The sequence below is a fragment of the Apodemus sylvaticus genome, chromosome 20 (genome assembly GCF_947179515.1).
Source record: "Apodemus sylvaticus chromosome 20, mApoSyl1.1, whole genome shotgun sequence".
NCBI lineage: Eukaryota > Metazoa > Chordata > Mammalia > Rodentia > Muridae > Apodemus > Apodemus sylvaticus.
Genome location: NC_067491.1, coordinates 42,642,757 through 42,670,602, shown reverse-complemented (window position 1 = coordinate 42,670,602; position 27,846 = coordinate 42,642,757).

Here is a 27,846-nt window from a genome sequence, read left to right as displayed (position 1 = left end):
GCTGGGAAGCAGAGACCATAGGAAAGAGGGCGTAGCTATGGGTCTACCAGGAAGATGAAAACCTCAAAATGCAACTTCAGCCTAATGGAAGTCCCTCTCCTCCAAAGGTCTGGCCTCTTGGGTACCTTATGATAATGTGTCCAAGTGAAAACCATGACATCATGGGAAGCACAAAACAAAGCCACATGGAAATGCTTCAGCCATTGCTAGGTAGCTATGGTCAAGTTACCGTCTTTTTCCTTGAATTTTTTTTTTTAAAGTTAAACTTGTAGTATCATTATAGATGAGGCTCCCTCATCACAGGACTGCTCTGACAACAGTTTCAGATGTACTGTTCTGAATGGAACACACAGCAAAGTCTTAGTAAATTCAGTCATGTGTCACCATTCCTGCTGCTGTTTAATTCAGAGGAACTGACTACCAACATAGTCCTGGGGATGAAGTGAAATTGGGGATGAAGTGAAGTGCACACATACACACACACACATACACACACATACACACACATACACACACACACACACACACACACACACACAACTCAGAAAAGCTGAAGAACAAGCCGTTTTAAAATCAAAAGAACTACACATTTGACCCAAAGGGCACCAGCCCATCCATGGGCATGAGTTGTCAGATAGTAAATGTTGCTACCTAGGTCTTATGCATCCTGGTCAGAAGTCTCTAACTAATGTGTGTTCTTGGTCAGCTGATGAACCTAACTGACTCTGCCATGGTAACTCTTTGACCCCGAATCGTAACTTCAACTTGTTTGTAACAGCAGCCTCCGTTTATTTTAGATGATGAAATCCAATGGGGAGGTGCTACAGAAATGGCTCAGTCCATAAACTTGCTTGTTGTCCGAGCATGAGGAACTGTTTGCTCTCCATCATCCACATGAAGAGGTAGGTGTCTGTAATCTCAGCACTGGGGAAACAGAAGCAGGCAGATTCCTGAAGGTAAGGCAGCCTAGCCAAATCCATACATTTCAGGGTCAATGAGAAACCTTGTCTTAAAAGATAAGAACAGGGCTGGAGAGACGGCTTAGAGGTTGAGAGCACATACTGGTCTTCTAGAGGTCTTGAGTTCAATTCCCAGGAACCACATGGTGACTCACAACCATCTATAATGAGGTCTGGTGCCCTCTTCTGGTGAGCAAACAGATATGCAGGCAGAACACTATACATTATATATATATACATATATATACGTACATATATACACACATATATATACATACATATATACACATATATGCATATATATGTATACACACACATATATATACATACACACACACACATATATATGAACATATATATATATGAACGAAAGATAAGAGCAATGGAGAAAGATAACTGACAACATCTTCTGGCTTCCACACTCATATAGGTATATGAGTTCCTATATGTACACATGTGCATACACACATATACCACATACATACACACAAAACTCCAGTAAGGTGATTTTGCTCCAGGTGTGTTTATACCCACCATAAAGATAATAAAATAAATTTATCTTAAACAGTCAATATTTCTGTATTAAGTTTAGAAAAAAAGCAATATTTATGTGTCTAGCAAAGATAGGGAAGTATTTAAGATTTAAGAGCGTGTGGCCTCTCAGTGAATATGACAGATTAGCTTTTAGATTCCCATTTAAAGGTTTAATTGAGTAATGGATTTTTAGACCATCACCTGTAAGTAGAAAGATACAAAGAATCTAATCAAGCTTAAAGGTATTGGAATGGTTCAGAGAACATGTGATTTGTTATTTATTAGATTTACTGGCATTGTTAAAGTTTGGCTGGTACTTTGGGCATGTGAAAAACTTAAAAAGAAAACTGAATGTATTAAATTTATACATGGAATTTAAATACTTAAGGAGATTTTATTAACTGAGCTGTAAAGGGACCTGCCCGAGAGTTAAATGTATTCAAGGTAAATGATTCAAACATTATTCAAAGACTCCCTTGAAAGCAATTGTTAAAATTTACTAGATTCATAAATCAAATAATAAAATGTGTAAGGTGAACTTACAGGTTTGTAAAATGCTGGCTTTTTAAAATGTATTTTTAATAGAATGAATATTAAATTAAAACTTTAAATAACAGCATGGACTTTTCCTGGGCATGAAGAACAGCTCTCCGATTTAAAAAAAAAAATCACAATTGACATAGAGATTGCATAATTGCAGAAGTGCCTAAAAATGAAATCCATACAAGTGAGATGAGAAACAAGCTTGAAAATTACTTTCCTAAGCCAGACCCCCCTCATTACTTAAATATGTAAGCAAAAAGGCTTATTGTGTTCTAGTCAAAATTACACACTAAAATGACATGCTAGCAGAATGAATTGAATTACAAAGAAAACAACACATTAGACTCCAGGTAGGACAATGTGATTCACAAGGGAATAAAGTTAGTCTTCTTGTTCTAAAGGCAATGGGTGCTGAGAAGCTATGGGACTTAAGGGGAAATGTTTCTATCTTAAGCATTTCATACTCCATAGTTGCTTATTTATCTATGAAGGCACAATAAGGACTCTCTTGTCCTCCTCCTAGCATGCTTGAAGATCTGACTTCCATTTTCCTAGCACCACAAAACAGAAGAGTGTCTTCAGGATCACAATGAACCTAAAAATTAATGTGAAGATGCATAGCCTTGAGTGAGCATAAGATGGACACAGGAAGGGGTTTTCATAAAAAACAAAGGAAAGAAAGAAAATAAATGAAATGAAATTAAATGAAATTAAATGAAACAACAACGAATAAGAAACCCTAGTCACATCAAAGAGCATTTTCCAAGTGAAATAATTAAGTTTGATCTCTTTCCTCCCACCTCTCCAGTCAATGTAGCAGTTCTTGGATCAGGCAGCCTAGGAAAGAGGGGTTAGTACCCACATGAGCAAACTCTTAAGTAGCTTTCTAGTTGCCAAAGAGGAACCCAGAAGGAGAAAGGGAATAGAGTGTGTTCTCCTCAGACACTTCCCCTAAGAAAGAACAGCAGAACAAGGCTGAACCTGAAGAAAGCCTGAGCTGTTCTTTCTTGAATTAGGTTGGACTAAGGACAAATGGGTTCTACCTACCAACTAATGGAATACTCTATTGAACTCAAAATGATCATTAACACGAAAAATATCTGGTTCCAGAACCTATTTACCTAGGCCTAGGGTAGGGCTGTGAGGGGCTGTTTTGCAGGAGATTAAACAGTGGATGTAAGAATAAGTTCCATATTGATCCAAATGGGGTGTCTTCAATCTATGTATTCATCAAGGATCTTACCAAATAACAAGGAAAACAGAACAGTCCACTAGCATGTGTTTATTCACTCAACAAATATTTATTGACTTCCAACTGAGTAGTAATTTTAAAAGGCAAGACTTTTATGTTTTGGAACTTATAATCTATGGGGGGGGGTGATTCAAATAAGTAAACCATGACATGCTTCAATGATAGAGGATGTGTGTGGAGATAGCAGAAGATGCACTGTACAGCTCAGACACCAGCATTTGGAAAGGACTCCTTTGGAAAGTCTATGTCCATACAAAAACAAGTCAGAGTAAAATGGAAATTTTAAAGTACCCAGGTAGTGATGGGAAGCAGAGGGTGTGGATTAAACCAGGCTAGCATAATGTATGAGGACCCAAAATAGAGAAAAGCAGAGAGGGCTAGGTAACAAAGAAACCCATGAGTCATGCTGAAAACTCTGAACTTTAACCTCAAACCAACAGAAAAAACCTGAATAGTCGTCAGCTGCAGAATACAATCTAATTTCTTTTTGCAAAATGATTTTTGAAATAAAGCCAGGGTTGTGGGGAACTATACACCCAGGGGAAACAGAAGAATGTTGTGCTAGAAGACAGCTATAAACATTCAGGAGTTGATGACCATGCCTGACTTACATGTCTGATGGTTGACATAGAAAATTTATCAGATTTGAGAGGTATATAGGAAATAAATTGACAGGTCTTGAGAATTGATTCTGTAATTTATTTCTTACTGTATAACTAATCACCACCACCTTTACCCAAGCACACTGATCTCTCCGTTTCTCTGAAACAGGAACCTAGGCATGATGTAGCTGTGTCCACTGACTCATGAATATACGTGAGACTACAGTCAAAGAATTGGCCACAGTCTCCATTAAAGCCCCAGCTGGAGGAAGACCTGTTTTATATTTCACAAGATTCTTGACAAGATGCAGTTCCTTGCTATCTGGGCTTCTCCAACACTGCAGCATTACAACAAAACCAACTAAAGACAACTTTTTTTTTTTTATATCAACTAAACACAACTTGTCACTCAAGTGGTGAGTCAATGCCATCGATTGGTTCTTAGAAAAATTGTTTATCAGACTGTGCTGAAATGGAAGGGACTCTGGAGGGGCGTGGAAAGCAGAAGTGGGGTCTATTGGCAGCCATCTTGGAGTCTGTCTATCTGTCTATGTTGGGATGAGTAAGATGGGATGGCGACGCACTGGGAATGTGGGAGTAATGATTAACTACTACCAAAGATAATGAGATGAGCTTTGGATCTATTGTGTTCAGGAATGCTGAAGCACATTCATGTAGAATTCAAGACCGCATGTAAACACATGCTGGTATACAAGGTGGTGATGTGTAAATGGGCCATTAAAGCTTTGGCTATAGACACTGTGAGCAGGGAGGGTAGGTAAGTAAAGCCTGAAGGCATATGGGATGGAGCCACATTTATGGCAAAACTTCAAGGAAAGACCTAGTGAATGTGAATCTCCAGAGATGAACTCTGCTCATCTGTATTTTTTTGAAGCAACACTGGTGATTATGATACGCAGGAAAGCTTGAAACCTGCTGAATTGCATGAACACAAAAAAGATTAAATACTCTACACCTAAGCTGCCAGGATGGTTATACCCAGAAGGTAGGCCTATGAATGATTTTTATTTTCTCCTTTGATTTTGTTTATATTTTCAACCTTAGCCATATCTTATTCACTGGGAAGGAAATCAACTTTCTATTTAAAAATAATAATAATGTTTCTAGCACAAATATGGTTAACATAAAGAGTACAATAAAATTAATTTATTGACAGAGTAAAAAGCATATAAAACTTAAAATACATCCATTTTTGTCTCTATTGAGATTTCCATATCCTTGGTAACATACAAAACTAATAGCACCATCCTGAACTGAGGGACTGTCTTATACTGTGAGTTGAAATGTAAATTCGAATACTTTTCTGGAAAGCAACTTGACAAAGGGTGTCATTATCCACAAAACTATTTATACTCTTGGATTGAATTCTACTTCCAGGAACTTAGCCAAAGCAAATAATCAAAGATATTAATATAACAATTCTCCAGGAGGGATACATAGAGTATTAATGGCAGTAAAAAAAAATTAAAAAGAGATGTTAGATAATTAGAGATGATTAAACAAATGGTTCATAGACACATCACCATAATACTGATCCACCTCAGAATATACACAAATACGCCATAGTTCCTGTGTTATTTACTCTAATGATGTATCCATCCATGTGATAATAGTTTATACTATATTATATGCCATCACTTATCCCAGCAACAGAAACTCTAACCGATACAGTGAAGTCTAGGCTCCCCAATTTCTTCCTCTCGTTATCTCTCCTTGATTCTGAGGTGAATGGAGAAGAAAGTTAAGGAAGAAGAGGACCAGGAATTACATACAGCCCTCAGCCACTCAGTGCTCTTCCTGCCTCCCCATCTCTAACTGTGCCTCTTACCAGTTGTCACCATCTCAGAAAGGCTCCCTGAAGCAGCCCATGCTGAAAGTCACAGCTCTTTCCTAGGCTCAGAGGTCTTGGTATCTGATGGGGACACTGCATGTGGGATCCTGGTGTCCAATATGGTGGCTTCCTCCAGCAGGCTCTGGCTGGCCTGCAGACGTCCTCCCTCCAAGTGATTTCCCTCACAGTTCCTTGTACTTCTTTCCAGGAAACCAATCCACTCCAATGCTGATGGATGGCTTGTTCTACCTCCCCTGTCACTCATCTGACATCAGTAGAGGTTGGTCTTCTCAGAGTACAAACCTCTAAAATCAAAACCTGTTTCTCTCCAAGGCACTGGGAATTATACTTCTGCTTCACTTCTTTTTATGATTGTTTTTCTTTTGTTCCTTTTGTAATTAACAAGTGCAAATTATGTCTACTTATGGTATACAGTTTGATGCTATAAAATACATATCCATTCTAGATGGATTAATCTAGAATGGATAATGGTTAAATCAAGCTAGTTAACAAGTACTAACTTACAAGCTTTCTAGCTTCATTTTTTTTCCCCTGGGTTTTTGAGACAGGCTTCAATGCACAGCCCAGGATGATGTAGAACTTGAAGTCCTCCTGACTCACATTCCAAGCAATGTGACTGAAAGCATCTACCACAAAACACATTTTCTTACCTTGTCATATTTAATCCAGATTTCGAACAGTTTTCCATCTATGTGACAAATAGCATTCACATGTGTGTACATAAGCCTTAAGTAATAAAATGATCAGAAACAGCTTTTTTGAGATGTATAACAACCCTAACCTCTACAAAACTCCATTAATAATAAATAACTATGAGAAAAAAGTGTATCCTCTATTAACAAATAGTATTTTTTTTTTTTTGCCTTACAATTATATACTTTACAAACATCGCCAGGACCATTAACACAAATGAGAGGTTGGTCCATGTTTTTTCATTGTAGAGTAGATGAATAAAAATAAAAATATTATGGGGCATGTGGTGGTGTGTCCCTTCCCCCCCCCACAGCATTTAGCTGTGACCCTCCTGGCTGGCAACCCCCACTCTTCCCCAGGCGTTATCTCCGGCCTATTCAAGCTGCGGCATTCCTGGCCTTCAACCTCTACCCTTCCCCTGGCGTTATCTCCCCGGCCCTAGTACCTTTGAGAACAATACAGCGGATTTCACCTTAACTACCAAGGCCTCAGCGCAGCTCCACCGGGAGACCAGCAGAAAATTGCATGACTGAAAACAGACAACCCGCCGAGAAGAAGATCCTACGAACTCTCGGCCATTTGGGGGACAGGGTGGTTTTTCCAAAGATTATAAATATTGGCTAATTGATAGTAAAGTCGGTCTCTATGGGCAACTGTCCTCTTGACTCATTTCTCTTTCGCCCCCTTCCCGTTAACCTCAGAATTCTCTTCCAGGTATTCCGGTTCGTATGTGGCCGCTGGCGGCAGCAGTGGTGTGAATAAAAAATGGCCCCATAGGTTCATAGGCTGTGGAATTATTATGGGATGGGGTCTTGTTGGAGTAGGCGTGGCCTTGTTAGAGTGGGTGTGGCCTTGTTGGAGGAAGTGTGTCTCAGTTTTTTCCTGCTGCCTGTGGATCCAAATATAGAACTCCCAGCTCCTTCTCCAGCACCACCTGCATGCTGTCATGACTTTAGACATGGATATAATGGACTAAGCCTCTGAACTGTAAGCCAGCCCCAATCAAATAAAAGTTATTTCCTTTATAAAAGTTGCTACGCTTGTGGGGTCTCTTCACAGTGATTGAAACCCTAATGAAGATATGACATAATACAATCTGAGTTAGTTGTGATAAAAAACGATATGATGGGATATAATTCTCCTAGAAAAGAATGAGAGACCCAAAACAGTAATAAAAAAGCTTCGCCAGACATGTAGCACTAAAATAAGTAAAAGTGGTAATAGTTTAAGAACATATCCCTGGCTTTAAATTAGTTGCTTTGTTAAAACAAACTAGTGTGTGCCCTAGCTTTCTAGAGTTGTAGTGCTGTATTTTATTAATTGGGAGTGCTGATTGCATGATTTTAGGAGCTTCTTGCGCTTTAGAGCTTTGTGGGAAGAAGGAATTCACTGACTTGGGAGAGAAAATACTGGAGGTGTCTAAAGGTGTGGTAAGGGCAGAGCTATAAAATGGTTGGCTCAGGAATTATTAAGTAATCACCCCTTGACCAATCATCAGAAGCTAGGGTTTGTGTGTGTTTTCTAAAACCACCAATGTCTAAGGACTCACAGCATTACAAAGAGGAAAGGCAAGGAAACAACTAAACCACAAAGGCCATGTACGTGCTCAACTGTGCAGAACTGCAGATGGTAACCTATATGATGGTAACATCTCCTTCCTGAAAATTGTTCAGCATGTCATAAATGGGTGGCCACTTTTCCAGTTATGAAAGACTGGAATCCTCTTGAGAAAGCAAAATAGCAAGGGCTTTAAGAATCCCTTGAGATTCTGGAGAGTCTGCACAGCCAAAGTATGGGGACATTCTGAGTACAGATTCTAAGGGCTTTGGCCTGTTCTGCTGAATTCAGCCATGTTTATAAGAGATACTGACAGCTTCTTTAATTTGTCAAGTTCTCCAACCACATCATCAAAATCTGGAGTTTCACGTGAATCTCTCATCTGAATATCTGAGCAAGGTAAACAGAACTTTAGTTACTATCTGTCTTAGTGCCTTAGACCCCCTTCATTCCTTCAAAACCAGTACCACCTGGGTGACTCTTAAACATTACCACAGCACAAGGTTGGCTGTTTCTGGAACACAGCCTCTGTGCTCTCAGAAAAACACTTCCCAGAAGATTTCACCTCAGTAATACTGGTTTCTTCTTAATTGTCACTAATTTCTTAGCTCCAGATAACCAGAATCAATTGTCCCAGTAACACAAAGGTTTGCTTTAGTGGTTCTGGTATCTTGTAAATCACAGCTGATTCTTCAGCCCCTGCTAACCAAAACCACGGAATCTTCACAATCAAAACATAGCCCTGATAAGAGTCTTTAATCATCCCTCTGAAATTTCACAAACCAGGCCTCTATCTTCTGCACTGTTCTTAATATTATCTTCCAAGCTCCTATCCAACATCCAACAGAGTTGTTAACAGCCAAATGACTCTTCTAGCAAAAAGTTCCAAAGTCCTTCCACAGACCTCCCCAAAACATGATCAGGTTGTCACAGAAATATCCTACTATGCTGGTACCAACTTGTCTTAGTCAGGGTTTCTATTCCTAGACAAACATTATGACCAAGAAGCAATTTGGGGAGGAAACGGGTTTATTCAGCTTACAGGTCCAAATTGCTGTTTATCATAAAAGGAGGTCAGGACTGGAACTCAAGCAGGTCAGGAAGAAGGAGCTGATGCAGAGACCATGGAGGGATGTTTCTTACTGGCTTGCCTCCCCTGGCTTGCTCAGCCTGCTCTCTTATAAAACCCAAGAACACCAGCCCAGAGATGGTACCACCCACAAGGGGCTCTTCCCCCTTGATCACTAATTGAGAAAATGCCCCACAGTTGGATCTCATGGAGGCATTTCCCCAACTGAAGCTCCTTTTCCTGTGATAACACCAGCCTGTGTCAAGTTGACACACAAAACCAACCAGTACAGTATCCATGTCAAGGTTGGGAATTTAGCTCAATGGTAGAGTGTTTGTCTGGCAAGCATGAAACCGTGGGTTCTACCCTCAGCTCTGAGGGGTTGATTAAATCTAAATGCTCCTGCCCCAGCTCGTATGCCATTGCTGCTTCCATAAAACAACTTTGTAGAACTAAGATGCTCTGTGAGAAGTACCAACAGAAGGGCAACTTTGGCCCTCTACAGACATCTATGCTTATTGACGTTCACCTATGTGCATAAGAGTCACCAGAAATCATCATGATATGGAAAAGTGGGCTTTACATTGATGTACCTCAGCTTGCTCCACAGAAACTTGTGGAGTTTCTAAGCATACAAACAGATGGGCCAAGCACACTTGAATTTCATATGAGTGACAACATTTTAGGAGGAGCATGAACTGAGGAATGCATGTGACATACTTTGCTAAAAACAAAACAAAAAAATAATAATTGTCTAAAAGTCAAGTCCAGAAACTGACACTGCCTTTGGAAATCAAGATTTATACTGTCATTTTGGTATTGCTGTTTTCCCTTTTTTTGTCTGGAGTCTTGTAATTCAAGCAGCTTCTAAGAACTGAATTTCACCAAGTATTTTATCTAAAACAGCCCCCATTACCCGTCACCCCAATCTGTGAGTGATCTCATGTTATGTGGTCATGAAACTCACAGAAGACTCCAAGGAAGGGGAAAAGGAATAGATAGTGATTATTACAATTATTTTCTCTTTCAAATCATCCCATTCCCCCCCCCCACATCTATCTATCTCCAGAATAAAATATTAGCCCCTTTACAATGATTCTTTGCATTAAGTGTATTTAAAGATTCATGATATTACTACTTCCTAAAGTATCTGATAGACAATCCTGGAAATACCAAAAATGTCCTTGCCAGGATTCATGAGGGGCAATGCAGACAAACACAGCCGCCACTGTCACCCCTGTTTATATATCACAGAATGAGTGCAACCTTGCTATAGGACTGTTGCCAGGGAAGAGAAAGCTGTACATCACCCCTCAGCATCCAGAATTTATCTTTCAACCTACCCTTGCAATGTCAGGTCTGGGAGGTCCTTGTATTAAACACAAATCATAAAATATTTGAAGAATGGCCATGAAAAACCATAATTCTTCCCTTAACCCAATGCCTCTGTTGTCATTTTTATTTGAGGATTTTTTTACTAGTTTTTGTTGGTGGCAGAATACACGGGAGGGTAAGAGGGTTACCTTTAGTGAAGAAAATATAATTTAAAAAGGGAAAGACAAAAGAATCTTACCTTCACAAGTACTTTTAAAACAATCTATTACCTCGCATTTGTTAAGTAACCACAAAGCAAGTTGCTAGGATTCCATCATAGAAGACAGTGGGATGTGTGTGTATGTGTGTGTGTGTGTGTGTGTGTGTGTGTGTTTATGAACATACTGTGTACCTGTTTGCCCAGTGTGCAGAGCCCAAAAGGCCAGGAAAGAACCTCAAGTGGTATTCCTTAGGAACCATCTACTTCTTTAAGGCTGGGTCTCTTATGAACCTGGAACTTAGCTATTGGGCCAGCTGGGTGACAATGAGCTCCAGAGACTAGCCTGCCCTCCCTCCTTAGCTCTGTATTACAAGCTTTCACCATCACACATATTTTGGTTTTGGACTCAAATCCAGATCCTCACTTTACCAACTGAGCCATCTTCCCACCCTCATAGAGAAGCAGGCATTTCTTCCCGCCTTCCTGTAGCTGTGGTGACACATTCCCTGTTTCAGGCTAATCGAACAGTTATTAGGAGAAACATTTCCTTTCTGGGAAAAAAAACTCACCCAACAATTGCAGGAGGAAAGTCAGATCCAGGAAATCACCTTTTGCCAACCCTTAAGTGAAATAATGGCTGAGGACAGCAATCGACAAAGAATCGTGAGCTCCGGAACCAACGGTGAGGCTGACTACTTTTGTACATGTGTTGGAAATTTTTCATTAAAATGTTGAAAAAAAAAACCAGGTATTCAGAATGTTCTTGAACCCTTCACTTCTACCATCATTAGAAATCCTTCAAAGATCTATTCATTATTAGTCCCTTGAACAGCCTGAGTGCAATCACCATCCAAAGCATCGCTGTCTGTCTTTGATGACTGAGGTCATCATTTCTGGCTTATTATAATAAACTTCAAACATGAGGTTTCCATAGTTACTGATTTCAACCATGTAGAGGAGATTGAACCGACTCTACACTTATAGCCCAGAATATTCCCTCATTGATCACAAATGGTCTTCAGGATCTTTAATGTGCTAAGTGTCGCCACCATCTGTTTTCTTGATATTTGATCATTTTCTGACAACATTCTACAAAATATTCAGAATCATAATGAGTGGGGTGAGAAGTAGGACTTCGGAGGAATCCTGGCTAATTGGATTTGGATTGAGGAGGCTGACCTTTCCAGCAAACAAAAGAACATATGGCAGACAGTGTGCGCAGACTCCTGTATGAGGTGTTCACTACGTTTTGTTCCAGATCCCAAACCTTTGACTGAAATAGGATTTGCTGTATACCCAGGCAGGAAGAACCTAGGACTTCATGAAGAAGAAGTAAAATAAGAACAACTTGATCTTACACACACATACACACACACAGAGAGAGAGAGAGAGAGAGAGAGAGAGAGAGAGAGAGAGAGAGAACGACAGACAGACAACACACACACATACAGAGACAGACATATACACACACAGAGACAGACAGACAGATACACATACACAGACAGATAAACACACACACACACACACACACACACACAGGCAAGTGGGTAGCTTCCAAAATAAATAGCCTGTTCTGTCTTGTGTAATAATTACAGGGGAGCTGGATGGACCATTTCTTTGCATGTCCACCATTCTGGTCTTCAGTAGGGTGACTCTATGCTCATAGTGTCCTTCAGCACTAATTTTTACATGTTCCTCATCAAGCATTTTTGGAGAAGGTGTGATGAATATGTGTGCATGTATTCATGTGTATGCATACACATGTGTACATAGAGGCCAGAAGTTGGCATAATATCTTCCTCTATTATTCTCTACCTTCATATTTTCTATGCTTTCTTTGTCTTTCTTTCCCATCTTTCTTCATCTCTTTCTTTTCTTTCTTCCTCTCTTTTCTTTCTTCCTCTTTCTTTCTCTCTCCCCTTCCTTCCTTCCTTCTTTCCTTCCTTCTTTCTTTCCTTCCTTTCTTTCTTTCTTCCTTCCTTCCATTCTTTCTCTCTTCAAGAAATTTTTTTTCACAGAACATGGAGCTCACCAATTTGGCAAACCATCTGGTGGCAAGCTCCAGGGATCCCGGCTCTGCGACCCTCAGCCCTGGGGGTCACAAGTGTCCACCGTGGCTCTCAGATTCTCACACAGGTGCTGAGGATCCACACTCAGATCCTCATGCTTGCACAGTAAGCACTTTCCTAATGGAGCCAACTCCCTTCCACCATCGATCTTATTGCTGGAGAGTCTTTTCTTCCTTCCAATAGCCTCTGGAATGGACTGTCAAGCTGTATGTGTATTAACCATGGTGGCGCAGGACCTGTACTTTCTCTGAGTGCCTGTGGATCCATTCTTCATTTCCTGTCTGCCTGTTACAAAGGGAAGAGAAGAAGAAGGAATTTTTGTTGTTGTTGTTGTTGTTGTTTGGCTTTGGGTATTTTTTTCTGGTATTTTTTTTTGTTTTGTTTGTTTGGTTGGTTGGTTGGTTGGTTTGGTTTGGTTTGGTTTGGTTCGATTGGAGTCACTTGATAAAAACTGACCTCTGACCTTAATCTAATCTAGTGTCATTGGCCCTGAAAGATGCAAACTCCATCCCTAAACAATACCCTATGTCCAACAGACCCCATAACAGCCTTCCTGAAGTTGATTTTCTCTTCCAGCTTTGCTTATGAACCAAAGCAGATGAGGGAGAATCCTGAGAAAACAAAGGAAATATTTCAAAACTCAAACTCATAGAGTTTTCTAGAGAAGAATCTATGTCCCTGTGATTCTGGACCATTTTTTTTTTATAAGAATGAACTAAGGGTCCTTTATCTTTCTCTATTAGCCCTTCCCTCTCTCCTGTCTGACCAAATACACACATAAAATCCTGGAAGATAGAGATCACTAAACACCTGCTATTACAGAAGCATAACAGACCTAAGTCCCAAGTTAAAGGGCTGAAGAAATGTCTCCATCTGAGGAGAACATGACCTGGGCTGGATATCCAGCTCAGTGGTAGAATGCCTAGCACTCATGAGGCCCTGAGCTAGACTTCAAGCCCTGCCAAGAAAGGAAACAGAAGAGACAGACCATGGTAAGTTCTAAATCATGTAAGAGCCTAAAGTGCTAATAGAAAAGACTTGAGAGGGAGGAAAGTAATACTGACAAAACAATGAGGTTCCATGTCTTGCCCCTCCATTGGAGTGTAGGAACCCTGCTGCACAGGTAAAACTCCAAGATGCTAGACTGCATTTACCTGCACCACTGTTGAGTGCTGGGCTCAAGGAAAGCACCAATACACAGATGGGGGGTGTGAGAAAACAGAGCCTAAGATGTGGGAGGTCAAAATTAAGGTTCTCTGACTCCTGGGTACCCAGTCACTGCAGGAAACCAAGCAGAGAAGTTGGAAACAGAGGTTTGGGGGTCCACAGGCTTGCAATGAACCCAGGCTGGGGCTGGGGTTCTCAGACTCCTAGACATCTAGATACTACTGTTGGAAGTCAATGAGGAACAGGAAATGAAGAAGGCCTATAGGAAGGAGGCCCATGGCCCCAGGGAGAGGGAACTCTGGCCTAATTCTTGGGCTATTGTCTGTGAGTGTAGAGGGGCCTTCTGGGGAGCTGTAAGCAGCGGCTTTGTAGACTACAGCTTTCTCCATGCTCCCCATGGTGGTTCTTGATAAAAGAGACAGTCCTTGGTTCCAGACTGTTTATTGATCTTTCATCCTGGAAAAATGTGTGCATACCACCTCCTCGGGTTGGACCCAAGATTAAACACCTTTTACAAGAAGGAAGGTCTGGGAAGGGAAGCTCATTGGCTAAACCCTCAGGGCCTCTGGGTATCTCATTAGCATGGAGAATTCTGTTCTGATCAATGTGACCACAGGTCACGTTCCTATGTAGGGAGGTGGTCTCGTGACAGGAGCCTGGTCAGAAGCAGGTGAAGTTCCTACTGTCCCCTCTGGGTTCCAGAGCTTCCAACATGCTCAACCTTACCAAATTTCCTGGCACAATCTATTTCCCCACAAAATAAGGAGGTCAGACTCCATAAGAAAATCAAAGAGCCAGGGAATGATGGAATGTTTTCAGAACTGGAGGCTTTGGGTCAGTGGGGCAAGTAGACCTAGCCTGGACCCACACATCCAGAGAAAGCCATTTCCTGCAAGGATGCATGGCTTAGACTATAGGATATTGTGTGCTCTATCTTCTTCCCAATAATGAAAAGGAAGGTTAAAACTAGAAAACTGTACAAAGGGATTAAAGGGCAGAGACAAGATAAAATAACTTGTGTTTGTAATAGGAAACAGATCTAGAGAGGAGGCTGTGGCACAAAACAGATAAATATGTGCTATTACTGGTGTGACATGAGCAGGATTTCATGTTTGAAACATTAGTGGGGTAGGTGGGATTAAGATCGCTGTATCTGTGGGAGCTCCCCAACTCGGCCCCTAAGCTGTGGGAGCTTGCAGAGCTGTGTGAGAGAGGTGATGGGTAGGGAAGCACACACAAAAGCTGGCTCATAAAGATCAAGTTTTGATCTTCCTGCCTTTCCTGACTCCTTAGAGGGAAGAATTCTAAAGTTATCCAATAATATGATCAGATTAAATGTAGATCTAGCATTTCTTTGACAAAGAGTCATGGTCATCTACAGTTCAACTCATCAGCAGAGCAGGAGTCAAAAGGAAATGACTCATGGAACAGTGAAAGGAAAAGAACCAAAGAGTTCATTTTGAACTTGGACTACCAGTGGCCTAGCCCATAATCAATACTATCAACTGATCTAAACACACATTCTGCCTTGACTATCAACTGATCTAAACACACATCTGTCCAGGTATGCAATGAACAAGTATGCCCAATGTTTACTTAATATCAAGATACCTATCAAGTGGCAGGAACAGAAGCAGCCAGGCATGATGTCTGATCATGAGTAACTCTGCCTAGCAGAACTAAGTGAGACAGACAAACTAAAACAAAACAAAGCCATCACCGTGCAGTGTAAGCTCAATGTCTATAGATGCCCAGATATTGTGAGAACATTTTCACTTTACTGGTAAACAGAGAGGAAGTCATTCCAGGCAGAGGGAACAGCACATTACTGAGGTGATTAGGTCCAAATGCTTCCTGTGGTTGGAATCTAAGAGACACGGGAGAAATAAGGGGATCAGACAAGCCAGGTGCTCTAGTTTCATTTATTTTGCCATGATAAAATAGTGTGACAAAAGGCAACTTAAGATGACAGGGTGATTCTCTTAGCAAATAATTTGATGTTGCAGTCTATAGCGAGGAAGTTAAGGCAGCAGGAACTTAGCATAGCTGTATTGACATCATAGCCACTGTCAAGAGCACAGAGAAACAAATGCACACATGCTTATGTGCCTGACTGTTCAAACTCAGTTCAATGTCTCCACTCACAAAGTTCAGGATACCTTTTAGTCAGTGATATCACCCACAGTGGGTTGGATCTTCCCATACAAATTAATTTAAGATAATCCTTGACAGGCATGTCCATAGACCAACCAGATGTACATAATTCTTCATTGAGCCTCTCGTCTATGGGTGACTCTAGATTGGATCAAGTAGACAAACTAACCATCATAGCAAGGTTTCCAAACCTCAGCTCCATCGAAATTTTGGACTATACAGTTCTTTGTTGTGGAGCTGTCCTATGTGTTATTGGGGTTGGTAGGGTAGAAGCATCACCATCCTCTATCAATTAAGTGCAGGTAACATCATCCAGTTCTACACATTCACTCACATTCCATAGAGATAATAAAAAGAAAAAAAAATATCTGTAGGGTTTTTCAAATGGCCCCTAAGAGGTAAAACTGATCATGGAGAAGTGGGAAGAGGTCACTAGGTAAATGGCTCTGTACCTAGCTTAGGTCTTAACATCCAAACAAAGAAAACCACGGAAGGCTATCTTTTAGACATGCCATTTTGTTTTTAATGGAAGGTTTTGGAGATGTACAAACTGAGTCAATGGGTTCAGCTAAAAAGAGGCTACTGCAGTGATCTGGGCGCTGAAGTGGCATAGCCTGGACTAGAATAGAATCAAGACTAGAGCAGTCAGGAGGGGAGAGATGGCCAAGCCATACCATGGGCTCTTCTCTGCCCTCTTCCTCAGAATAACAACCAGAGAGCAAACACACTAAAGCCTAAAATGATTATAACTGTCAAGTAGATTTACAGCGTGGTGATAGAAAAGTAAATATTTCATGAAGCTTTCCCAAGGAAACAGTACTGCTTTTTCAAAAAAAAATCATTTCGCATTAAAATTAATACATTCATTTATTTAACAACAACACTATTAACTTCCAGGGATACAAACAAAACAGGAGAAACTGTGTGTAAACATATGTAGAATTACATGCACAAAAAGGAACCAGGGAGCCTGCTGGGTTACTGGCCTGTGAAATTGAAAGATCTCTCTCTCTCTCTCTCTCTCTCTCTCTCTCTCTCTCTCTCTCTCTCTCTCTCTCTCTCTCTCTTTCTCTCTCTCTCCTTTCCCCTCCTCCCCCTCCTCTTCTTTCTCTCCCTCTCCATCTCCCCCTCTCCCTGTTAGTTCAGAACCTTATCCACACCAAGAAGTAAACAAAATAACATACACCAAGAAGTAACGCTACCTATTAGGAGGTAATCTTCCCTCTTGTACACATCTAAGCATATTCTCTTCCAAACAATGTAGCTCCTTTGTCTAAGGGTCTCAGTGTCAAGACTTTCCAAAAGCCAATTAATCCTGTCTCCTCTGAGGATGGCATTGAGAAAGAAAATTAAACTGCTGTTACTGAGCAGACTGTCAAACTATGACACTCACTGTGTTATCCCCCCATCCTGTGAGTGTGACACTCGGGCATGTCACTCTGTGTTCCCTTTACCCTGTGTAACATTCAGGCGTGTCACTTTATGTATCTCCATCCTGTGAGTGTGACACTCAGGTATGTCACTCTGTGTCCCTCCATCCTGTGAGTGTGACACTCAGGTGTGTCACTCTGTGTCCCTCCATCCTGTGAGTGTGACACTCAGGTGTGTCACTGTGTTGCCCCCATCCTGTGAGTGTGACACTCAGGTGTGTCACTCTGTGTTCCTTTTACCCTGTGTAATATTCAGGCGTGCCACTGCGTGCTCCCTCCATCCTGTGAGTGTGACACCCAGGTGTGTCACTCTGTGTCCCTCTATTCTGTGAGTGTGACACTCAGGTGTGTCACTGAGTGGTACCTCTAGCCCCACTGAGGTCTGTGGGAGCAGCAATGCCAGCACCGTCTTCCCCACACTGGCCATTCCGACTGCACCTAGTAGTCCTTCTGACACTTTTTCCAGAACTTTCATTATACAGTGCCTATGTTTCATGTTCACCTCCCTCTGTCTCTCATCTCTGCATGAACAAAACACAAAACCATATATTCACAGAGACTAATGACAAATTGAAATTCGAAGGTACCCACAAACAGTAGGTAACAGGACTGAATAGCACTCTTAGGAGAAGCATTAAACTGGCTAAATTAACATTTTTCTCCTTCAAAGTCTTCTTAAAAAAAAATTCTCCTACCTTTTCTATTTCATTTTCAACACTCAAGAAACTAACTTATTAACCAGTCTCCCTGGAGACTGCTGGTCTTTCCAAGGGGACTGTCACAGGAAATGCCGATTCTGCCCCAATGTACTATTACTGGAACACCTCAGGAGATGTAGCATTTATAAACTTCCTGTCACCCAGTGTGCTGCTCAGAAGCCATTCATTTTAACTTAATTTGCAGGACTGAAAGTCTCAAGCTCACTTACTATATGAAAAGTGACTTTTGCAGCTATCTTCCATTATCATTCCGCCCCCTGCCAGCGGTACAGAGCTGGAGTGTTGCAGAGGGAGAAATCTTTGCTTGTAGTTAAGCAATGCTCCTAATATACTTCCTTACCTTCCTGGCCTTGGTCAAAATTTCATAATTATATCAACACAGTGAGCCCCTTCTATATCATTCTGATGTACTGTGTATATAATCAATGAGTCACAGAGTTATTTGAAATTATGAATTAAAAATTCAGTTTCCTCCTACCTGGCCTCCATGTGTTTCTTCCAATATGTATCTGTGTTTGTTTATGTGCAGAAACTGGAGTGTGTAAGGTCTCCTCTCATAAACTTTCTAACTGCTTGCATAAGAGCCTAAGTACCACTCTCAGTATGGAAACGGATACGCTAATCAATCTAATCAACCCACCCAGACATCCATCCCTAAGGGAGATGCCAGCTTATAACCGCATAGCTCCAGATCTGCAATGGCGGCTTCCAGTCTAGATTTCTGCCTTGCATCTGGAACCAGAGATGGATGAGGGTGTGTGCTAGGTCCTTATTTCACTAAGATGTCATGGCAGGGAAGCTAGAACCCTTTGGAGTGGTAATGTGTTGGGACCATACCTTTGGTGAGTCCCTTTGGACTCTCTTTAAAACAATGAGCCAATTGGTTAGCCACGTAAGCAAAAACATATCCTTCCACTGCTTCTGTTACCCTCCCTATGACATCATGAAACATTCTGGAAGATGGTGCAGCCTCCCCTCTCTCTTGACCGTCTACTGGGCTTTAGATCTTTCCCTTCATTGACCTCTCACCTTTTTTCTTTGTTTTTATCCTTCCTCAATTCTTTCCTCCAATTACGCAGCTTAATGCTGTATTTCCGCCATTACCTGTCTAATCTCTTAAGAATGCTTCTATGTTCTTGGCAGTTTTCAATTTCACACCATCTCTTTCTCCTTTTATGCGACAATAGTTTCCAATAGCTTCTTGACTGTCTCAGTATACTAGAGTTGTTGTTTGTAAATTATCTTCAGTCCCCCCAAATCTGTTTCTTCGGGGGTCAGTTTTTTATTATTGTTGTTTTGGTTGGTTGGTTTGTTTGTTGGGAATTTAGGAGGATGTGGGGGGATTATCTTTTATGCTGGCTATCTCCTCACATATAAACTGAGCAGAATAAGAATTCTTCAATGCACAGCCTTCTCTTTGGGATGTCAGGATAAAGAGTTAACAGGCAGCTTCATTATACACCAGCTAAATGGCAGAATACAAAGTGGTTTACTCCAGGTCCCAGGGCAATAATGCCCATGCTAACAAATTTTTGTTTTCCTGTTTGCTGTTGTTCTTGCCTGGAGCAAAATCCAGAGTGGCTGGATTTTCTAAAAGAGAAAGTAAATTACAGATCCTTACATAAACAGGACTTCAGATACAGCCTTCTGCTCCAGCGAGCTCTTGCATAGCATGGTGACTAGGGGTGACAAGACAGTACATTTCAAACAAGCTAGGAGGATTTTTAAAGTTTTCATCACAAAGAAGTTAGCTGATGCCGGGCAGTGGTGGCACATGCCTTTAATCCCAGCACTGGGAGGCAGAGGCAGGTGGATTTCTGAGTTCAAGGCCAGCCTGGTCTACAGAGTGAGGTTCAGGATAGCCAGGGCTACACAGAGAAACCCTGTCTCAAAAAACCAAAATAAATAAATAAATAAATAAATAAATAAATAAATAAATAGAAAGTTAGCTGATAAGATAAATATACTTATCATGGTTTAAGCATTATGTGATGCATTGAACAGTAACTGGCATCTCATGCATATTTACAATTATTTTTCCTATACCGGTTAAAAATAAAAATTATTAAGAAGGCTAGGCTGATTCCATGACAGGCTTCAATTTGGCATTTATGGAGACTAGGCCTAAATCTCTGTTTCTAAAACCTTGGCAATTCCAGGCAAGTCTGGGCCTCAGAAGCTGCCCTGCTGCCTGGCCTGAGGCAAGGACAATGGGTCAGCAGCAGTTTCCAGACTTCCCACCAAGTTTCCATCCCCCATACCCTAGTAACAGAATGTTCATAGAGATCAAGCCAACAGATTAACATAGAAGTCACCTACCCCTACCCCGGAATTCCCTCATGTGCCTTAAACTAGGCCTGTAAGCTCACTTGGTTTTCTCTCTATCCTGGTAATGGGGAAACCCCAGCATGCTGGACTTCAGCAGAATAAAACATTCTTTGTGTTTACATACTATTGGAGTCTGCGGTGTCACTCGTTGTCATACCATGGACCCTTACATTAGGGTCCAATGATATCTGTGTATATTTAGACATTTATCAATATTCTTCAGTTTGTATTTTCTTTGTTATCTGCTGCCTGAGTGTGGAGTCAAGTAACTTTTCTGAGTATTCTCAGGTAGCTGACTACTTTGTCACTTGTAAATTCTGCAAAGATTGCAGTGCTTTTCCTCCAATCTGTTCATTAATCTTGAAACACCTATCATTTCTCCTCATATAAACTGAAGCCATCTGCATTGCCCTCCTGTAATATCCAGGCTCCATTATTACACTAAGAAAGTCATTAGCATACATATATGTAATGCCTTCCAAGAAATTTTGCATGACATTGAAAATTGCATGGGGTAACAATGTCTCCCCACCATACATGACAATGCTTCTTATTACATCCATATGTTGATAAGATTTGAATGAATATTCTGGTCAAAACTTTTCCCTTTAATACTGTACTGTTACATAATGTTCATATGAAGAGATTTCCTCTATCATTGTGTTTGGTGTTTCATAACATACAGATCCAGTCTAAAATCATAATTTTGCACGCAAATTCTGGGGGATTCAGGGTTTATAGTGAGGCTTTTATTTCTCTAAAGATAACAAGACATCATCTGATGTTTTGTTCGGGATGTGTCTGAAAGCACTTGGCTCTGTTTATTTTCCCCAGGGAATGAAGTGCTGTTAGATGCAGACTCAGTTTATGTTGGAAACTTTTTGCTTTAAGTCCTTTGTTATTATTTGGATGCCACCGTCCATGCCAACCCTCGCTTCTCTATCCCTGACATCCCAAGATTCTACTCTCTGGCTTTCTGGCTAAAACTCTAGCTGACTCCTTTGCTATTCCCATTCTGTTCTTGCCAAACACTTCTGCACGTCGAGATGTCCTGAATGCTCCCTTAGTGATAACTGATGCTATTCTTCCTGTTCTGGGCCTGTGCCCCCATTTCTGAGAGCTGAGAGCATTCCTTTGTTTCCTCCAGGAAGCCTTTTTTTATTTTTAAACATCTTCTGTGAATATCTTCACAGCAGTGGTTCCTTTCTCTTGAGATACAGCAGAGTGTACCAGAGTCCCTGCCTGCTTGATTTGTTTATTTGAACACCCTTAGCAAAAGGGTGCAGTATCAGGTTACTCTTTTACCAGTGTTGCACTTAATCTTTTTTCTTCTTCTACCCTGCAAACACTTCCTTACCTTATATTCCATGACACCTGGGTTTCGAAACCAAAATAAAAACAAACTAATAAACGAAAGCTCGAACATGGAGTCAGGGGAGTAACTATTCATTACACATACATACACATCTGTATCATCAGTGACTATACATTTTTCCAAGATGACCACGACAATGCCTTCTTCTTCCAGTTTTTCTGCACCGTGCCCTATTTCCCATCCCAAAAGAAAAGAAAAGAAAAGAAAATGGAATCTAACACCCCTCCCTTGAAAGTGGGCTGTAGAGGTCAAGTAACAGAAACGTTGTTCTAGCTGGCATTACCAGGGCAGCCCAGGTTTCAAGCCAGCCAAGCTCAGGGGCCAAAATCACTTCTGTAGAACCATCTGTAGGATTCCAGCCATTTGGAGGCTACATTCATGGTCCTGGGGGGACTGACTGTACAGGTTACTGACTCATTGAATTTATCAGTACATTTCACTCAGCATTGTTTTTAGTCACTGAGTTTTGGCAGAGCAATAGACAGATGAGAGAGCTCATTTGTATGACTCAACCATTTATGCTCTATGGTTTTTGATCTTGCTGGTTGGAGTTCTATTGGAAACAAAGAAGAAGAAGAAGAAGAAGGTTATTTCTAGGTGTGTCTCATTGGTGCTTAGGAAAGAATATAAGGAATTCTAATCGCTCCTGATTTTAACCTTGTATTTTATGAGTAGGGTATTTGACCTGCATGTATATCTATGCGCTGTGTACATGCAGGTCTGCAGAGGTCATAAGAAAGTGTTAAGTTCTCTAGAGTTGGAATTCTAGATGGTTGTTAACTACCAAGAATGGGTGCTGGGAATAGACCCTGTCCTCTGCAAGAACGGCACTTGCTCTTAAATGCTGAGTCATCTCTCCAGACTCCAACAGCTGATCTTAGAGTCATCTTACTTTCTTCCCAATTCTCGCTGCTACTGACTTTGTGACCAGAAGCAAAGGTTCTACTGCCTACTGTTACAGTCAGCCCTTTGTGCTGACAGAGATTGAGAGGGTGGCGAAGCCATGTGAGCCTCAGAAAGGAATGCAAACATCTGGCATGGAGAAGTATTGGCAGGATGCTTTCTCACTGGTCTGAAACTCTCTTCTGTCTTTTCTTCTCTGATCACATACATCTGCTTTGAGCCAGCCGTTTTGATCATTTTAAAACTGACCTCATTGTATTCAGAGTAACCCCTCCCGCAACTGATTAACTGAGGCTTCAAGAAGGGATGGAGGGTGCTGAGTCAACTGGCAGTCAACATGTAGAAGGATGCAGGTTGATCCATTCTTATCTCCCTGTACAAAGCTCAAGTCCAAGTGGATCAAGGACCTCCACATAAAACCAGATACACTGAATCTAATAGAAGAGAAAGTGGGGAAGAGCCCGGAGCACTTGGGCACAGGGAAATTTTTCCTGACTAGAACACCAATAGCTTATGCTCTAAGATCAAGAATTGAGAAATGGGACCTCATAAAATTGCAAAGCTTCTGTAAGGCAAAGGACACTGACAATAGGACAAAATGGCCACCAACAGATTGGGAAAAGATCTTTACCAACCCTACATCTGATAGAGGACTAATATCCAATATATACAAAGAACTCAAGAAGTTAGACTCCAGAGAACCAAATAACCCTAATAAAAAAATGGGGTACAGAGCTAAACAAAGAATTTTCAACTGAGGAATACTGGATGGCTAAGAAACACCTAAAGAAATGTTCAACATCCTTAATCATCAGGGAAATGCAAATCAAAACAACCCTGAGATTCTACCTCACACTAGTCAGAATGGCCAAGATCAAAAACTCAGGGGAAAGCAAATGCTAGAGAGGATGTGGAGAAAGAGGAACACTCTTCCATTGCTGGTGGCTTTGCAAGCTGGTAAAACCATTCTGAAAATCAGTTTGGTGGTTCCTCAGAAAACTGGACATAGCACTACCTGAGGACCCAGCTATACCACTCTTGGACATATACCCAGAAGATGCTCCAACATGTAATAAGGACACATGTTCCACTATGTTCATAGCAGCCTTATTTATAATAGCCAGAAGCGGGAAAGAACCCAGATGTTCCTCAGCAGAGGAATGGATACAGAAAATGTGGTACATTTACACAATGAAATACTACTCAGCTATTAAAAACAATGACTTCATGAAATTCTTAGGCAAATGGATGGATGGAGCTAGAAAATATCATCCTGAGTGAGGTAACTCAATCACAAAAGAACACACATGGTATGTACTCGCTGACAAGTGGATATTAGTCCAAAAGCTCAGAATACCCAAGATACAACTCACAGACTACATGAAGCTCAAGAAGAAGACCAAAGTGTGGATAATTTGATCCTTATTGGAAAGTGGATCAAAATACCCATGGCTCACAGCCAACCAATAGACTGAGCATAGGGTCACCAATGGGGCAGCTAGAGAAGGGACCCAAGGAGCTGAAGAGGTTTAGAACCCTGCAGGAGGAAAAAAAATAATATGTACCAATCAGTATCCCCAGAACTCCCAGGGACTAAACCACCAACCAAAGAGTACACATGGAGGGACCCATGGCTCCACCTACATATGTAGCAGAAGATGACCATTTCAGACATCAATGAAAGGAGAGGCCATTCGTCCTGTGAAGGCTTGATGCCCCAGAATAGGGGAATGCAAATCAGGAAATTGGGGGAAGGTGAACAAGGGGAGGGGGATAAGGGGGTTTTCAGAGGGGTAATATGGAAAGAGGATACCATTTGAAATGTAAATAAAGCAAATATCTGATAAAAAATAAAACACAAGAAGGAATGGAGAGTGTCTTGAAATCAGTGGTTCTCAACCTTCCTAATGCTGTGAGTCTTTAATAAAGTTCATGTTGTTTAATATACTCCCTGTTGTGGTAAGCCCCACTATAACATTATTTTTGTTGTTACTCTATAAGTATAAATTTGCTACTGTTATGAATTATAATGTAGATACCTGAGTTTTCCAATGGTCTTAGGTAATCACTTTGAAAAAGTTGTTCAAGCCCTAAAGGGGTCATGACCCACAGATGGAGCACTTCTTTAAAGCAAGTGGACCCCTATAGAGTAAGGAAATTATGCCCATCATTTATAATTTTTAGGGTACTTGACTGAATAGGGTGTTTCCCTCTTAAGGACCTAAATTTTGCTGTATTGGTTCAGCAGCAGAGCAAACATGGCTTAAAAGTCTATCTCTTGACATAGCACCTACCCAAACACAACATGCTGGCAAAGAACCCTGGGATACCACCAATCACCTCTGATCGCCACTGTGCCTCTGTCACTCAGACATACATTATGCTCTCTTTGAAGTTTTCCTCCTTTCAATGCAAACCGTATCTCAGAAGTGACTTGTGCCAAAAGTTTATGACTCACTGCGTACGCCAAATTTCCTGTTCTGTTTTTCCTAATTGTCTTCTCCCTGCTCAGTCTTGCATGTTGGAATTTGGTGAACACGAACATATTGATGGCCTTTGTGGCTCTGCCGCCTTTGATCAGCTTCCCAGGAAGGCTTGCTCTCCGTGGGCTGAAAGTCTTAATCTTCTTAGTTTGACCTCATGTTTTAGCCTCCGCATCCCCTGGCTCCTTTCATCTGCCCTTCTCTGGCTCTCCTAAGCATCCCTTTTCATTGTTAAGACAGTATTTCAAGAGCAGGTGTCCCAGCCTTATCCTCCACTGGGCTGTGCAATCAAGCATGCTTAAATGGTTTGGGAGAATAGGAGCAGACAGGAAGGGAGAAATATCTCCAAGTCAGTGTCAGAGCACAGTATGGAAAGACGTTGTTGCCCAAATGATGCACAATCAAGCATGCTTAGATGGTTTTGGGGAATGGGGGCAGACAGGAAGAGAGAAATGTTTCAAAGTCAGTGACAGAGCCCGGTACGGAAATACTTTGTTGCCCAAATGATATGTGGGGAAATGACTCCCTGGGCTCCTTTAGTGTCTCTTCAAACTTTGCGTGGCGTGATTTCCAAAGCATGTAGGAGCTACAGAAAAACAAAGAGCTTATTTTTTATAAAAATGATCCTAGAAGCAAGGAAGAAACAAAACAATAAAGTTAAAAAGAAGTGGGTTGTTTTGTTGTTGTTGTTTTGGATTTTTTTTTTTTTGTACACTGAGAAAAAATTAAAATAGATGGCAGTCTCATGTAGATATTTTAGTTAGAAGCTGGTGTTTTTATAGGAATGGGGACAAATAAACAAGTGGAACAGAAGGTGTTATACACAGGAAACATATAAACACAGACTTGCTGTATGACGACGCTTAGAGGAGAGCCAAAGTTCCTTCCCAACAGGGTTTCCAAACAGAAGAGTAAGGACTGGATTGGGGTATGAGATGGCATCCTGAAGCTTTGAATATTATCCAGTCTGTCAAGGCCAAGGTCTAGGCTAGTGTCTAGGAATCTTGGGTTTTATTTTATTTATTATTTATTTTTTATTATTTACTTTTTATTATTATTTTTATTTTATTATTTATTTATTATTATTTATTATTTACTTTTTTGTTGTTTTTAGGATATTTAGATGTAGAGACCGATGGTGATGCATTAATCCAGTTGAGTGGTTTCTAAAACTGTAATTGTCTGGGTTTTTGTTCTTTTGGGAATAGAAACTGCCCCTGAAATAGAATAATACACACCAGTTAACATAGAAAATCTCCAATGGTGGCTTTTCTGGTTGAAGTGGAGTGAGTCTCTTGAGTGTTAGCTACCTTTGTAAGTATGCTAGTGTCAGAGGCATGTGTCTGGGGAAACATTTAAGACCGTCTTAGATGCCAGTAAAACTCCATATTAAACACTTGAAGATCTGACGTTCGAGATCTCAATCTAATACTTTTTTTAAAGGGTGCGTGGATCTCCAGAGGACTCAGTGAGACCATCAAGGTTTATGAATGCCATCAATTTTGTTTTGTGGCATATGATGACATTAACTAAGATGGTGGTACTACAAAGCTTCTCTCTTCTGCGTTCATTTATAGTTTTACTTTGTACAGGTATACCTAAATAGTCTGCTACTTGGGGGTTATCAATGGCCCACTTTGAAAGCTGACCCCACACCACTGTAGCTTTGCCTCACCTGTCCACTCATGTTTCTGACTTTCATACAAGTGGCTGAAATCATTCATTCATTGTTAATTACTGCCAAGTACCCACAGTGAATTTTTATACATCCTAGGCACTACTGATCCAGCAGCTAGAGACACAATGAGCTGACTCCATCTCTCTCCTTACAGGACTAAAATCCCACCCCCACCCCACCCCACCCCACCCCCTGGGGCCATGGTGGGTAGGGAATACACTGAACACTTTTCTCTCTTTTCCATGTTAAGGTTTTACAAGTCTCTTCCTCCCTCCCATACTTTTGTTATTACAAACAGCCCAGAGCTGTTGTGTGCTGATGTGTTGTGGTCTGCTGTGCACATGTGTTGGATGGAGTTTCTTCAGGGCAGCAGATGCCAACACTGAGAGAAAGTGAGAACCACCCAGAGAGGTGAACTCTGACGGATGTCAGTGATACCAGATTTAAGAGCTTGGATCCCTTAAGACAGAGTCTCTAAAAGAGCCCCATGCCACAGTTACATCGGGAGCTCGCCTACTCTTGAACTTCACCAGAGACTAACGACTTCTTGGGACTTCAGAAAGATAATTACTAATCATTCCTCTCCCAAGAAAATGAAAGACTGCCTAGTGAAGCAAAAAGAAAATGAGCTTAGAAGTCCCGAAACGACATTCTGCTTCCTGATACAGCACAAATAAATAAATTAACTCTCTTTCCCGGGGTCCATTCTGTTAAGAGTGGGAAGTGAGATACTTTCGATTGTTGGATTCTAAGTTAATAGCATGACTGAAGAACACACTGTCAGAGACATCACCCAGCCACTGTGTTTCCTACATACTATGCTCTACGCTAAAACATAGGCACACTGTGTCTTATATGGCTAAAGTCCTTCCCTGCTGGGAAATCCAGCGAGTCAGCCTATATCCATCTAATTCCATCTTCTGT